Source organism: Lagopus muta, chromosome 4 (assembly GCF_023343835.1).
Source record: "Lagopus muta isolate bLagMut1 chromosome 4, bLagMut1 primary, whole genome shotgun sequence".
NCBI lineage: Eukaryota > Metazoa > Chordata > Aves > Galliformes > Phasianidae > Lagopus > Lagopus muta.
Window position 1 is genome coordinate 16227683 of NC_064436.1, and position 13867 is coordinate 16241549.

The 13867-nt window shown below is 38.4% G+C and overlaps 1 protein-coding gene across 1 annotated transcript in view; it reads right to left on the reverse strand.

Moving 5' to 3' along the window:
• SNCA (synuclein alpha) overlaps positions 1-13867 on the reverse strand; it is a 66080-nt gene that overhangs the window by 37790 nt on the left and 14423 nt on the right. The window lies entirely within an intron of this gene.

Here is a 13867-nt window from a genome sequence, read left to right on the forward strand (position 1 = left end):
ACAGAAGAGTGTTACAGTTACTTCTGTTTTTCATGTTAATATATTAACAGAAATTAATCTTGTCTAGCATGTTCAGACAAAGCTGATAACAAATAGAATGTAGTCATGTGCTTCCAGTTAATGTTTTTTTTTCCTACTGCGTAACCCACTGGCAAATATCTGCCCCAAATCTCTCCTGGCGGTATTCCACTGAGTGTGCTCTGTTTGAGTGTTCTCCGCTTTTTTTTGAGCTTGGACTGCAATAACTTGTGCTTCTCAAGCTGCACAGTTCAATTCAAGCATCACCAAACATGGAGCATCAGTCAGGCTCCCTTACCCCTAAGCTCCTGGCTTAAAAATGTATCAGATCTTCACAAATTCTGTTATTCATCCCAAAACAAATAAAAGAACTACAAGCAGTGCCTTACTGGAAGAAAGTTCCTCTGACACAAAGGTAAATACATGTCTATACTTCTTGCCCCCCATCTTCCAAATCAGCCCTGACCATGGCAAATGCCAAAAACTATCTTGCCAGAGAAAGAGGCACTCTTTTAACAAAGAGAGATAGTGTTCAACAGACAGATGGGTGATTCAAAGGACAGACTGCAACTTCTGGGGATGAGCCAAGCAAATCCCTTTCCCATCCCCCTCCGAAGAGATTTAAGCACTGTTGTACAGACTTGCTTACATTTGCCTAAGCAACTTGAATACTTCGAAAACAAAGTAAAGTACTCTCTCTCAAAAAAAAAAAAAAAAAAACAAACAGTAAAATAAAACACACCAAAAAATAACAGCAACAAAAATCTTAAATCCGAACCTCTGTTTAAAAAGTAGAAGATTTTAAATACTATCGTTTCATAGACAGCTCGGATAAAATCCTAATCCTTCTAATGTCAAGGAAGCCCTTGAAAGAACATCCATACTTATGATCAGCCTTTGGGTATACCTACATCAATTTTCTAAAATAGCAGTAAGTTCTGACATGGCATGCATGTCACAGCCTACAAATTTCACATACAACATCAGGATTACTGTAGGGAACCTGCTTTGGCAGGGGGGTTGGACTCGATCTCTGGAGGTCCCTTCCAACCCCTACAATTCTGTGATTCTGTGATTATTTTTCTCTGTAATGGTTATGAGCTAAATTATTTCAATACACACACTTGCAAAGCTTGCCAAAGACCAGAAATTAAGATGCTACATTAACTTTAAGTACTCAGATACTGTTAATACTGTCACAAGGCCAGATTTTTTTTTCTCCCCCCCATGCTGCCTTTGTAAAACTTTAGATCTCCTCACCTTTTCAAAGCTTTTAAAATAAAGGCCCCCTTTCAGACCTACAAGCAGGCATGGCTTAAAGTAACAGTGACTTTAGAAATCTCCAGGTCTAAAACCTGCATCTTTCGACAGCTGAATACCAGCTACTGCCAAAGAGCAAAGTGGAGCTGACTGTGGTGTTTAACGCAATGATTGCACACATTTTAGAGCTGCAGGAAGAAGCAGTACCAGAATTTAAGAGAAAACTCTACCTGCTGACTAACTTTGTTTTCCTTTCATAGACACTACTATAACTCATTTATCATAATGAACGTACCTACTTGGCTTGGTAATAATTACCACAAAGAACATACTATCAGGTTAACAAGATCTGTCAGCAGAAATAAAGTGAGTCAGTAGCTTTCAATAGAGTTTTGCCAATGGATGCTGACAGAAAGGCTATCGAATCATTTAATCATAGAATCCTTGAAGTTATAAAGGGCCTTTAAAGGTCATCTCATCCAAATGCCCTGCAAAGAACAGATAGATCAACTTGCCTGCTCCAGCCTCCACTTGAAAGTCTTCAGGGTCTGGTCATCCACTACATCTCTGGGCAATGTTCCAGCGCCTCACCACCCTCACTGTCAAAGCCTTTTTCTTTATATCCAACTGAAATGTAATCTCTTTGAGCTTGAAGCCATTTCCCCTCATTCTATCACCACAGACCCTGCTAAAGAGTCTATCCTGTAGCTCCCCATTAGAGGCTGAAAGGCTTGCTGTTAGGTCACCTCAGAGCCTTCGCTTCTCCAGGCTGAACAGCTCCAGTTCTCTCAGTATGTCCTCATAGGAGAAGTTTTCCAATCCTTTAGTCTTTTTTTTTTTTGCGGCCCTCTTCTGGACACTCTCCAACAGGTCCATATCTTTTGTACTGAGGACTCCACATCTGCATGCAGTACTCAAGGTGAGGTTTCACCAGCACATAGCACACAGGCAGGATCATCTCCCTCAACTTGCTGGCCACTTTTTGGATGCAGGCCAGGATACAGTTAGCTTTCTGAACTGTGAAAGCACATGCTGGCTCATATCAAGCCTGCCATCCACCAGTACCAAATAGTAGCACTATCAGTAACCCCTTTAGAACCATCTGTCAAAACTATCTTTTTTCTAGTAGATATTAAATCCAAAATGCTCCCAGGCACAGAAAAACTTAAACTACTTGTACCATTACAGCAGTCTGAGCTAGCAGAGCACAGTAGCTTCAAGGCAATTACCATCGCTACACGTATCTTGATTAGTAACATTTAGCCACATAAGTTTGATCCATTGTCCCCCATGTTTCCTTCTCATGCCTCCAAACCAACAGAACAGCCAAGTATGATTCCCCTTCAAGAGGCCAGTGAAGGACTCTGTTTTGCTGCTTCACTTCACATAACATACCATACTGGAAATCTAGAGGAAAAAACTGAGTTAGGAACAAAAGGACTCAGGAAGAAAGAAGCAAACAACTATCCTTGTTTAGATGTCATCAACATGTTTACCACTCCAAAAAGATTTCAGAGCTAGTCCTACATTTTGCTTTTTATACTAGTTCCATTAATTATTCCCTTGTTTCTTACTCCTGAACACAGCAAGCATTTTCATGATTCCCACCAGCTGCTTGTGCCAGGGCAAGTTCAGATTGGATTTTGGGTAAAATTCCTCTGAAAGAGTTTAAGTGTTGGAACAGGCTTGCTCAGGGAAGTATCAGAGTCACCATTCCTGGAGATAATCAATACATGTGCAGATGTGGCATTGAGGGACAACATTAAGCAGGCATGGTGGTGATTGGTTGACAGTTGGACTCAATGACCTTAGAAGTCTTCTCCAACCTTAACGATTCGATGATTATAAAGCACACATCTGAAATGTAGTCAGGGAAAAACCTGCAAAAGAACTGAGACTTAACAACCTTTTATCATAAATGCATAGATGGTGTGTAGGAGGTGTAAAGCAGCATTACTAAATCTGTCAACTTTCCTGTGAATTATGAGCACATCACCCCTTACAAAAATAGGCTGAAGGAATCATTGTGCTGATGACCATGAATAGCAAGCTCACCACACTTGTTTAGACAGCAAGTCAGCTGTATTTGAATATAATCCCTCCTTCAAAGCTACTAAAATACTTTTTATTATAAAACAAAAAGAATTACACAATTTATTTGAAATACTTATGTTTGGAAAAAATTGTTCTCATATTTGAAATCTGTATTTTAAACTCAAAGCCAGCAAGATGAACTAACTGGCACAAAACTTCTAACAGCAGTTTCCAATTCCTGCCTGCTTGTCATGCAGCCCTGTGCTACAGTCTGTCAAAACATTCAGCAGCTCCTCCTCTTTCTCTTTATCTGAATAAAAATATATTCTCATAATGGGGCTGAACACAGCCTGCTTCCATCACCAAACACAGAGAATGCACTTCAGATATATTTTTTAAGAACTCAGTGGGGATCAGAATGATATATCTTTCTTCAATCTGAGTATTAGCATGAAACACTTATTTACATTAACTTTCCAGTGACTTCTCTCTCAACCAGTTCAAATGCTGCTCTCTGGACAGGAAACAAATTCAGCCTTAAGCTCTGTTTGATCTCTGATCTTTCTCTGCAAAAAGATTTACACACAGTATGCCTACCTGAACTCTGACAGCTATACCTGGAGGAACTTGCAGGATATACGTGTTTGTAGCATGCACAACATTATGACCCAATGATTAAACTTGATACAATCAGGAATCTGTAAAGCAGCAGTTGTTCACAACACAAAGTATTACTGAAGTCAGATCAGGGTTAAACAAGCATCTTCTAACCTAATTTTTACATGACTAAGATACACTGAGTGCTAGCTAGCAAATTGAAATGTTTGATGCTCCAGTACAATGTTATTTTTACCTGGTTTGTCTACACCTTATCACTTACCAACTGCAAAGAGATGCACATTTGAAAAGGCTATGACTCCTAGACACTGAAGATCTTGATTCAAGTCAACACTCCAAAACCCAATCAAACATAGGGGTTTTTGTCTGTTCTAGTGACTATGTAGATGCATACTTGCTTAGAATTGAACTATGTAGTCCAGTACCTTTGCAGTATCAGCTGTGCTTGAATCACCTGCTTAATTATAAACACAAGAGAAACAGTCAGGTTAAAAGATATCAGAGGCTAGTTCTCAGTACTGCAACTGCTAATGACTTTTTAGAACTCCCAGACTCTTCCCTAAATGCTCACACAAAGGTAAAACAAACTCCAAATTTTAACATCTTGAGTCCAACTGTTCCACTTGTTCAGATGCAAAATAACTTGAGAGTATTTTGCATCTTCACCTGTTACAGGCTGCTCCTCTTTCTACTTGGGGATGATTTATTGAGCAAGGCAAAAGAAGTTCTTTACTAGCTGATCATGAGTTGACAAAACAAACAAACAACTCTGAAAGCAAAAACAAAAAGCTTGGAGGACAATCAATAACACATCCTAGACACCATATTATAGATGCCATATTATCTCAGCCTGCTTCACTCTTGCAAAAACCAGTGTTTCTAGAGGACAACTTCAGCAGCTTATACCTCCACTTTCCACATAGAATATTTTGCATTAGGCCACTGGCAAAGAAAGGTCTGAAATCCACCTTTTCTGACGTATTTCTGAGATTTTTGATGTAGCTTTCTGCAATAACAAGTTTTAGTCAGTGGCTAAATCATGGAAGCTTTAAAAGCAAACATTTTGAGACAAGTACTTTAAAACTGAAAACAAATACTTTGAGACAGGTACTTTAAACTGCTATCAGTGATCCTTACCCAGGCCACTTCACTTCCTTCAAGGGACAGATTTAACACAGCTGAAAGCGAATGAGAGCCACATGTAAATGCTAGTTTACTATAGAGAAGCTAGGTCAGCATGTCCTCCTTTCTCCTTAGTAATATGCTAGCGGCTTTGCAGAAATCTCATACATCCTCTGTGTATCAGCTTTCATCTAGTAGCACAAACTCTCTATCATCAGTTTCATCAGTGGTCAAAGTGGCCATCAAAAATGTATATCATACATCACTGATATTTGCTAATTACCTCTTGTCCTCAAACTCTTTCTGCTGTAATAACTACAGTACTACAAGTAGGTAGTCCTCACAAAAGCATGGTGATTTGTTTCCTCTTTTCCCTCTGTTACTCTTTTAGTTTGTTTAGCTCTTAAGATGACATAGGGCTAGTATTCTGAAAGTACAGACTGAGTTCTCCCTCTCCACAGAGAAGTATTTCCTCTACATTTTAGTCCTTATTTTTTTTAGTTTATAGTACTCTAATCACCACAGCAATCCAGGACCTCAGTTTGCTGCTTATAATCATAGAGCACCCCATTGCAGCATTCAAAGAATACAGTGACAGACAGAAGAACATGTTGCAGTCCTTTGCCAAAATATCATTTCAGCACCTGCCATAAACTTACATTGGTAGCTAAAAAAAAAAAAAAAAAACATCACCAGCAATGTTTGGATTTTACTGTATTAGGAAACAGCCTCAGCTATCTTCACAACACCTGAGAAGATAATGACTTCCAAATAAAAACAGAATGCATCTCATTTGCTCTCCCCACTTTCTGAGAGTAAGCCAATTAGGCTGAAACATACGCTGGTCAACAGAGGAAAGGAACACCAAAACATGGCAGAAGGAGACAATTATTATAACTTAGTAATGTTTGCAAGCTCATCAAGCCTGTACCTGAAGCTGCACAAAAGCACTGCTATTAAGTGTGCATAATTACCATGGGCTACAAAGAGCCATTTCCCATCTGAAACATCAGAATTACCATGCAAGAGTGAGCAAGCAAGAACAAGATTAGTTGGCATGAGTATCATCCCCAAGTGAACTTAAACACATTTCTCTAAGTAAACAGCACCTTCCTGAACATTTCGCATGGATTTGACAACTATTTAAAGCTGGAAAAAAATACACTGCTATGAACAGCACATAAAATCCCACAGATGGCTGCATAGGAAAGACTAGAACACCATGAAACAGAACGGGTGCCAGATGAGTCTGAGAGACTTGCACAGCTCTATATGTACACAGCAGCCTGGAACATGCTATGGGGGCACGTCAGGTCAGTCAGGAAGCAAACTAAAGATGGAGGATTTTGGAGGTGGATGAAAGACTGGAGTAAATACCATGAGGAGGAAAGCAGCACAGGCTGCAAACAAATAAGCTCTCACATTAAATGCAAAGTCACTCTCCTGATAAAACAACAAGAAAGGTCTTCTGCATCCCCTTCCAAAGGTAATGAAAATTTGTGCTTTTCTGTTGTATATACATTTATAAATCATTTTGTAATGACATGTAAAACTCATATTGCAGAATACATTTATCCTTTGAGACCAAGGGACATTGGCATATACAGATTAAGGATGAGGTACTTTATTTCTAAAGTTTCAAGGCTGAATCTGCAGTTAGGCAATTGCTTGGGATGACAGATCAATATCAAGCCACCCAACAGCTTCACAACCTAGCTCTTCCGCAGGTAGTTAGGAATTATGGTCAGCAGTAGTGAAGGTAGCAAGTAGAGAATATCAGCCTGCACTAAAATGTTATCCCACAGCAAGAAATCAGAAGAAAGCAAGAGGCCTTTACATTTAACTGATAGTTGTTTCTGAATTCATGAAGAGCAGTAAAGTCCAGGACATATAGATAAAACCACGAGTTATCTCTCCCTGTGCCTCAAACAACTCAAGTTCTATTTTAGTTGTAGATGTCAATACATGGAAAGGCTACATCACTGAACACAACCTTCCTCCAAACACTGCAGTTTTCCCCTGAGAGGAAAAACACTGACAATGTGCCGTACAACAGGAAAGGTATTTTCTCTGCTAACTAGAGAGGCCAAGCAGAGGTCACAATTCAAAACTTCCCCAGTACCTCCACACTCTGATCAAACACCAAAACTTTATTACTTCTAACTAGAGTCGTGCATATTTCAGCACCTATTTTTCCTAAATTTTTACTTTTCCAGTGCAAATTTCTTTAGATACCTCAAAAGTATTTTAAATGCTGTTGTTCCAAAGTGACACGGAATTGAACTATTTGTGCCTGGAAGTTGCTGCCAGCAGGTGCACATTTATCTGCTGAGAAGTGACAGGAAATTTCTCAAGTGAGAGAAAGGTAAATATGGTATTTACCTTTTTTTTTTTATTCAGTTTTTTCTGAGTTCTGTGGCCTTCCTATTTCCCAGCCTGTTTCCTGTGGGCTTTGTTAGAACGTTTCACAAAATGAAATTGCACCGAAACATTAGACAGTTTCAGTAAGCACTCTGTACTGCTCCTTACAAGGCCATAATGCAGTACCAACACATGAAGCATTTAAAATAAATCCATGTCGCTTGTTTCCTCTTGGTGTCTCTATGTAAACCAGGTGCTTCAAGTGGCTTCAATTGCAACTGTCCAGTTAATTTTGCATTGAAAATACAAACTGATGAATCAAATGCACTTTGCCTTATGGAGCATTCATACATGATCACAATGCAGGTTCACAATTCTTGACTTTCATACCTCTGGACTGCCTCCATGATTCCTGAGCTTTCCTACTCCAAGAACAGATATCCAGTGTTATGAAAGGGAGATATGACAGTGTACACAAAATCCAAAACCTTAATGTTGTCTGCTATAGGTGCCTTACATTTTAGAATGAATACAAGTTTCCTGTATTAATTTGCTTCAAAAACATGGATTAGCTTCTCACAAGTATTTTGTTATTCAATACGCTACTGGTAACCTTGAGATTAGAGGAGTTCAAACCCCTGAAAGAAAGGACCAGACAAAGAAGGAAAAAAAAAAATAATAAAAAAAAATCAATCTAGCTCTCCTGTAGTCAGACAGTTTACTGAGAACTCCCCCTCCTTACTATATGAATTTGAAGGAAAAGCTAACAAATGCTTTTACTTAATAGGAGCCTCTTGTGGTTTGACTAATGAACAATATAGAGCCCCTATTGGGGATTAATCTCTCCCCTCATTCTTCTACTCTTGATCCATCTAACTGAATTAAAAAGGAAACAACACTAAATCCTGATAAATACCCTTTCTGCTTTGCAGCAGATATTTATACATTATTCACAGATAAAGAAATGAAGTGGAAAGGGGAAGAGTAACCCTATCTCAAAGTACATGCCCTTCATTAGGGACAATTTAAATAGAAATGTAAAACAAGTACCATCTGATAGATGCCCAGTTTTACCTACATGAGCAGACCCACTTATCTAATGCATCTATCGCACTTAGTCTTCCCCAAAGAACACTATCTGGTGGTCATTCTATCACAAATAAAAGCTTTCTGAAAGCACAGATTACTGCTACTATTGCTACCACAGACAAAGCTTAAGTGTCAACATTAAAACCACAGCTAGGCCCATGCTTAACAGCCAAAAATTGCCTCCCCTGCAATGCAAAGACAGAATGGACACTGCTTGCTACACTGAACTACAGTTCAGACCCTCTGGCTACTTGGCAGCCTCAGTAGGGATCTAGATTACATACTTGTAATCATAAACTTGCTCATTCTCAATTTCGACCTTAGATTAGAGCCACAGAAGACAAGAATTAAAGGAGAGAAGTAGTCCAAAGAAAGCAATTGGACACCACTGCACCTGCTCAGACCACTTGGACTGCAGCACCTACAGAAAAGCACCAGCTCCATAAGCTAATAAGGCAGAAGTTACTTCTGCATTTAACATTGAAATCTTATTTTAAAATTCTTCTTAATTCTGGAAGTCACCTTTCCTCATAAAAAGCTCTAGAATAAAGGAACACACCTGCTTATTGTATCAAGACAATAACAGTTAATGTTTCATGTATCTTACACTAACTGCCCTGCTTTTTCTTGGGGTCAGCTAGCTAATAGCACGACATGTAATGGAAAGGTGGAAAAACTCACTAATCCCTTTCTGAAGGATGAAATAGTATATTTATATTCAGCAATTTCTCCTTGGAATTTTTGAGTTCACCTACAGACTGGAAAGATGTGGAACAGTGATTCTCCAATGAGCCAGGTCTTCTGCAAGATATTCTGAGCGTAAAGATGGTCAGAATGTAAGAAAATATGAATATTCTGTCAGGACGTATTGTTTAAAACCAAACTTTGGAACAATCAGACTTATTCTGTAAAGTTACTCTAAAAAAGGGCATTCAAATCAGCTTTAAAAATTTCAAGAATAGTGTGAAATGTAAGCACTCAGTATGAAAAAATACGCAAAACATTCAAAAGATAAAAATAGAGAAAATTACAGTAAAAATGAGGAAGGACCTGTTTGAATTTGTCCATATTACTTTAGTGAAATACTCAAGTCAGTTCTAAGCTTTTGGATCTTACAGCATAAGAAAATACATAATAAAAACCTCTAAGTTTATCTCTAAATTTTTAAACTGCAAAACCTAAGTGAAAAAAAGCTGAAAAGAAAATCTTTTAAACTGAAGGTGGCAATCAACACTTCTTTAAGGAATATTTAGGAATTCTTACATAGTAATTTCCACATTAAAGGCAATTAAGAAGGTCATAATTATTGAAAAAAATGCCTAATGCCCAAATTAAACATCATCCTACTTGACCCTCAATACTTGGTAAGCCATAATAAAGCAGTAAGCTATGTTATCAGCTACATAATTACCGATTTATACATTAACTTCTCTATTATCTACTACAATAATTTTGTTTTCACAAGTGTTATTCAGAATGCAATGTGTTACATTAAGAGGCACACTGGAAATAAAAGAGATTTAGCACTTAAAGATACTGAGCATAATCTTAAGGATGATGCTTGCTACCATGTACCTTAGTAAGATCTTCAACACAATTTAACTAAATCTTTGCAATGTTCATCAAATATTTTGAGGTTTGAACTTGACTGTTAGCTTTGCTGGCATTTCCCAGCTAGAGTATTATAAATACTATTATTCATCACAGAAGTCAGAAAACTAAAACGTATCTGCTCCTGCAATGCTAGAGGACCAAAAACCGAGAGATAGCATGAATATAGATTATTCAACATTTAATTACATGATGGAAAGTGAAGCAACGACACCAGAGCAGCAAAGTCCTACGCTACAGCAAGAGAGGACTAGCTCAAATGCAACAGCAGTGGGCAAAGAAACAAACTAAAGAAGCTGCTTACCTTCAGAAGATCCCATACATACAGGGATCTCTAGACAGATACCCTCGCCTCCACTGCCAACCCTTAAAAGAGGTCTAGGAAGGGGGGGATCCTGGCTTCACCCCTCATGCTCACTCAGGTACACTGCATGCACCTGAGCTCCCTTTGGTTGGCCCTGCTTTCCCACCAGGTGCTCAATCACTGCTTCAGGCCATGACTTAGCATTTCCACTACAAATTACCTATTTGGAAGAAATTAACTTGATAATTTTTATTTTGTTCTAAAGCAATATTATAGAACAAATAATCAATGGTTGTTATATCTTCATATTATCTATATACACACACACCCCCTGAGCTAAAATTGCAATACTCGAAGTATTTCATAGCTTTCTTAACTTAAAAAGAACACGTTCATTTGTACAGTAAACATAATCATTAATCTGACATTTTTCTTCACCTTTTACACGATTATTTTAGAAGCACACTGCCACTATACACAGACCTAAGGACATGCAGGCACAGTATAAATATAACACACAGCTTATATCAGTATACCCTAGTATCTTTTTGTTGTCTTTTCTTAGCAGAAAAAAGGCAGCATAAAGACACTGTTCTCTTATGCTTCCAGGACAAGTTACAACAATGACAAATAACAAGTATTATTGGTAGTAGATTTTAAAATTAGTCTTCAATTTACAACTAGTTTATAAAGAGTTATCAATTTTTAATAGGTTCTGTGCAACATACTAATATACACTACAAATAATTCTAACAGATCCACGTCAGCAAGACATGAAAACTTTTGAATTCTAGATCATGTTACAAATTCTTTGTCATTTACTGAAATGCTACTCAGTGCATTAGACCTTTTAACAGTAATACAAATCCAGTAACTGAAACCATCTTTGCTGCATTAAGTAGTGAGGTTCTGCCAGCATGTATGCTCTCTGGGACAATTCTCTGACTAACACTATCAAGACAACCCTGTCACTCGCTGTCACAGCAGTCACACTGACTGGTGTAGCCTCAGCTGGATGCCTGTGCCTGCTCTTCCTGCATTAGAGGCTCTATCTTGTAACTTGCACTGCCCAAGCAAGTGATGTCTTGCACACAGGATGGCTTACATTGAAGAGGATCTTGAAGTTCACCTATTCCAGGCCCCTTGACATGGGAATGATCGCCAATCACCAGATCAGGCTGCACAGGATTCCATCCAACCTGGCCTTCTGTGCCTCCTGAGATGGGGCACCAACCGCTTCGGACAACCTTTTCCAGCACCTCACCATCCTCTCAGTAAAACATGTCTAACCTAAATCTCCCCTCTTTTAGTTTAAAACCATTCCCCCTTGTCCTATCACTATCAGAGAGTGTAAAAACCTCAGTCCTGCTTGTAAGCTCCCTTCAAGTACCAGAAGGCCATAATAATGTCTCCCCAGAGCCTTCTCTTCCCCAAGTTAAACAAGCACAATTTCCTTAGTCTTTCTTCATAGGAGAGCTCTTGGATCATTGCGGCCCTCCTACGGACCCACTCCTACAGTGGGACACAGCTGCATGCTTTAGGACAATCCCAAATAGATGTCTACCAGAAAACACATCTGCTAGAGACACTGGCTAGCCACACTCAAGTTCAAGGAACACATTAGTTAGTTGTGGTCTATTACACCCAGTTTAAAGTATCCTAAGGCTAACAGAACTTTAGGAAAGGCTGTTATAGAAAAAGATATACAGAGTTACATAGAGATTTAAACTGTATGACTCCCTTGGCCTTTCCCTTATTTCTCAAGTTCTCCTGCTTCCAAGGCTGGATACAGATGCTGACACTAAATTGCCCCATGTGAATGGGCAGTATTCTGAATGCCTACATTCAAACATCACTGGAAAAACCAAGGCATATCCAATATCCTAACTGCACATGAATGCAAAATATACTAGGCTTTAAAATAACTTAACCTGATTGGATTTAGATGACATTTGTGAAATGGTTATTCAATTCCTGCAAGTCCAATAAGGCACAAGATGCAGTAGAGCCTGTTAGGAGCTGCAGATACTGATCAGCTAGCTGAACAGCCATGCATGTAGCTGACTGAGAAACTCAGTCTAAAAATACCAGTATCAAGAATCAAATGAATGCTTTTTTGTATCTCAAGAACAAAGCACCAGTTCAGAATAACAGAGCTATTTATGGGGCTATGAAATAACACGCATCACATTGTGGATGCTCTTTAATTTCACAGATGTGATTTCATTACATTACAGCCATCATAACTCATATGTATTATAATGTACAGAACAGAACTAAATCAAAGTCCATAGAGATTTGCATCATGTTTTATAATTATAAAGCACTATAAGCTTACATTAAGATGAAAAACATTAGTTATGGTCAATATTAATAGGCAGCTGCATATTAAAGCAACAATGATATTTATGGCATCAATTAAAGGGTTCAAAGAACTACCAGCAAAAAAGATATCCTCAGTGCTAAAGTACCAAAGAGCCAGTGATAAGCAATACCAGAAACTAAGTGTGTACACTACCATGGTCACTCCACACTCCTTTGTCCCCCTGGCAAGTTCATTAAGTACTTTAATTTGTAAACCTTGAAAATAGCTTTTATGAAGAACCACTGGCACATCAAAAGCAACATTTTCTTTATATTTGAGCAAAAACGGACTAAAAAGCCCCCCTGGGAAACCTCCTTTGAAAAAGAACAAATCCACTAGTGAGATGTTTTCCAGACCAATCTATCACAGAGGAGTGAATGCCTACCACAGTCTAATACCGCTTTCTTATCCTGATTTAAGCAGCAATAATCTTTGTAAGAGACAGAAATACGCTATAATAATACATGAGAATAAAGAAGAGCATTTAAGGACTCAATTTTAACAGCACCTCTGGACACTAAATGGAAAAAAAATACACAATGGAGCTTCAGTTTAAAAATCAATATGAAACCCATATTACTGTGAAAATACTAGTATTCTTCAGAACTCTATTTTGTCATTATCAACACAAATACTCCTACACAAAGTAGCATGAAAGGAAAAGTTTGGGGTTTTTCTGGGTCATTTTCATCTCCAACTAATACTAAACGCATTTTAGAAAGCATCATTTCTATCAGCTGCCTAGGGTCACTTTGTCTAGCTTAAGTGGAAGAGTATGACTTCAGTATATTAGCAGAAAAAAAAAAAACACAGTAAATCTTGAGACTGCGCAAATACGTAATGTTCACCTCTGTACCGAAATAGAAAAACCTACAGATTTCTTTCCCCCCAAATACAACGAGCTAGAGCAAATTTAATTTCACAAGTTCAATATCATTCAGAAAAATTCACAAGTTCATGCCACTGTATTCATAGAAGGCAGGGATCGTCCAGCTGGATTTTGACTTTTAATGTATCTAACCTGTCAGTGGGTTGGTACACGATCCTCTCTGCTTTTTATCTGCAGACAATACCAACTGTGGTGT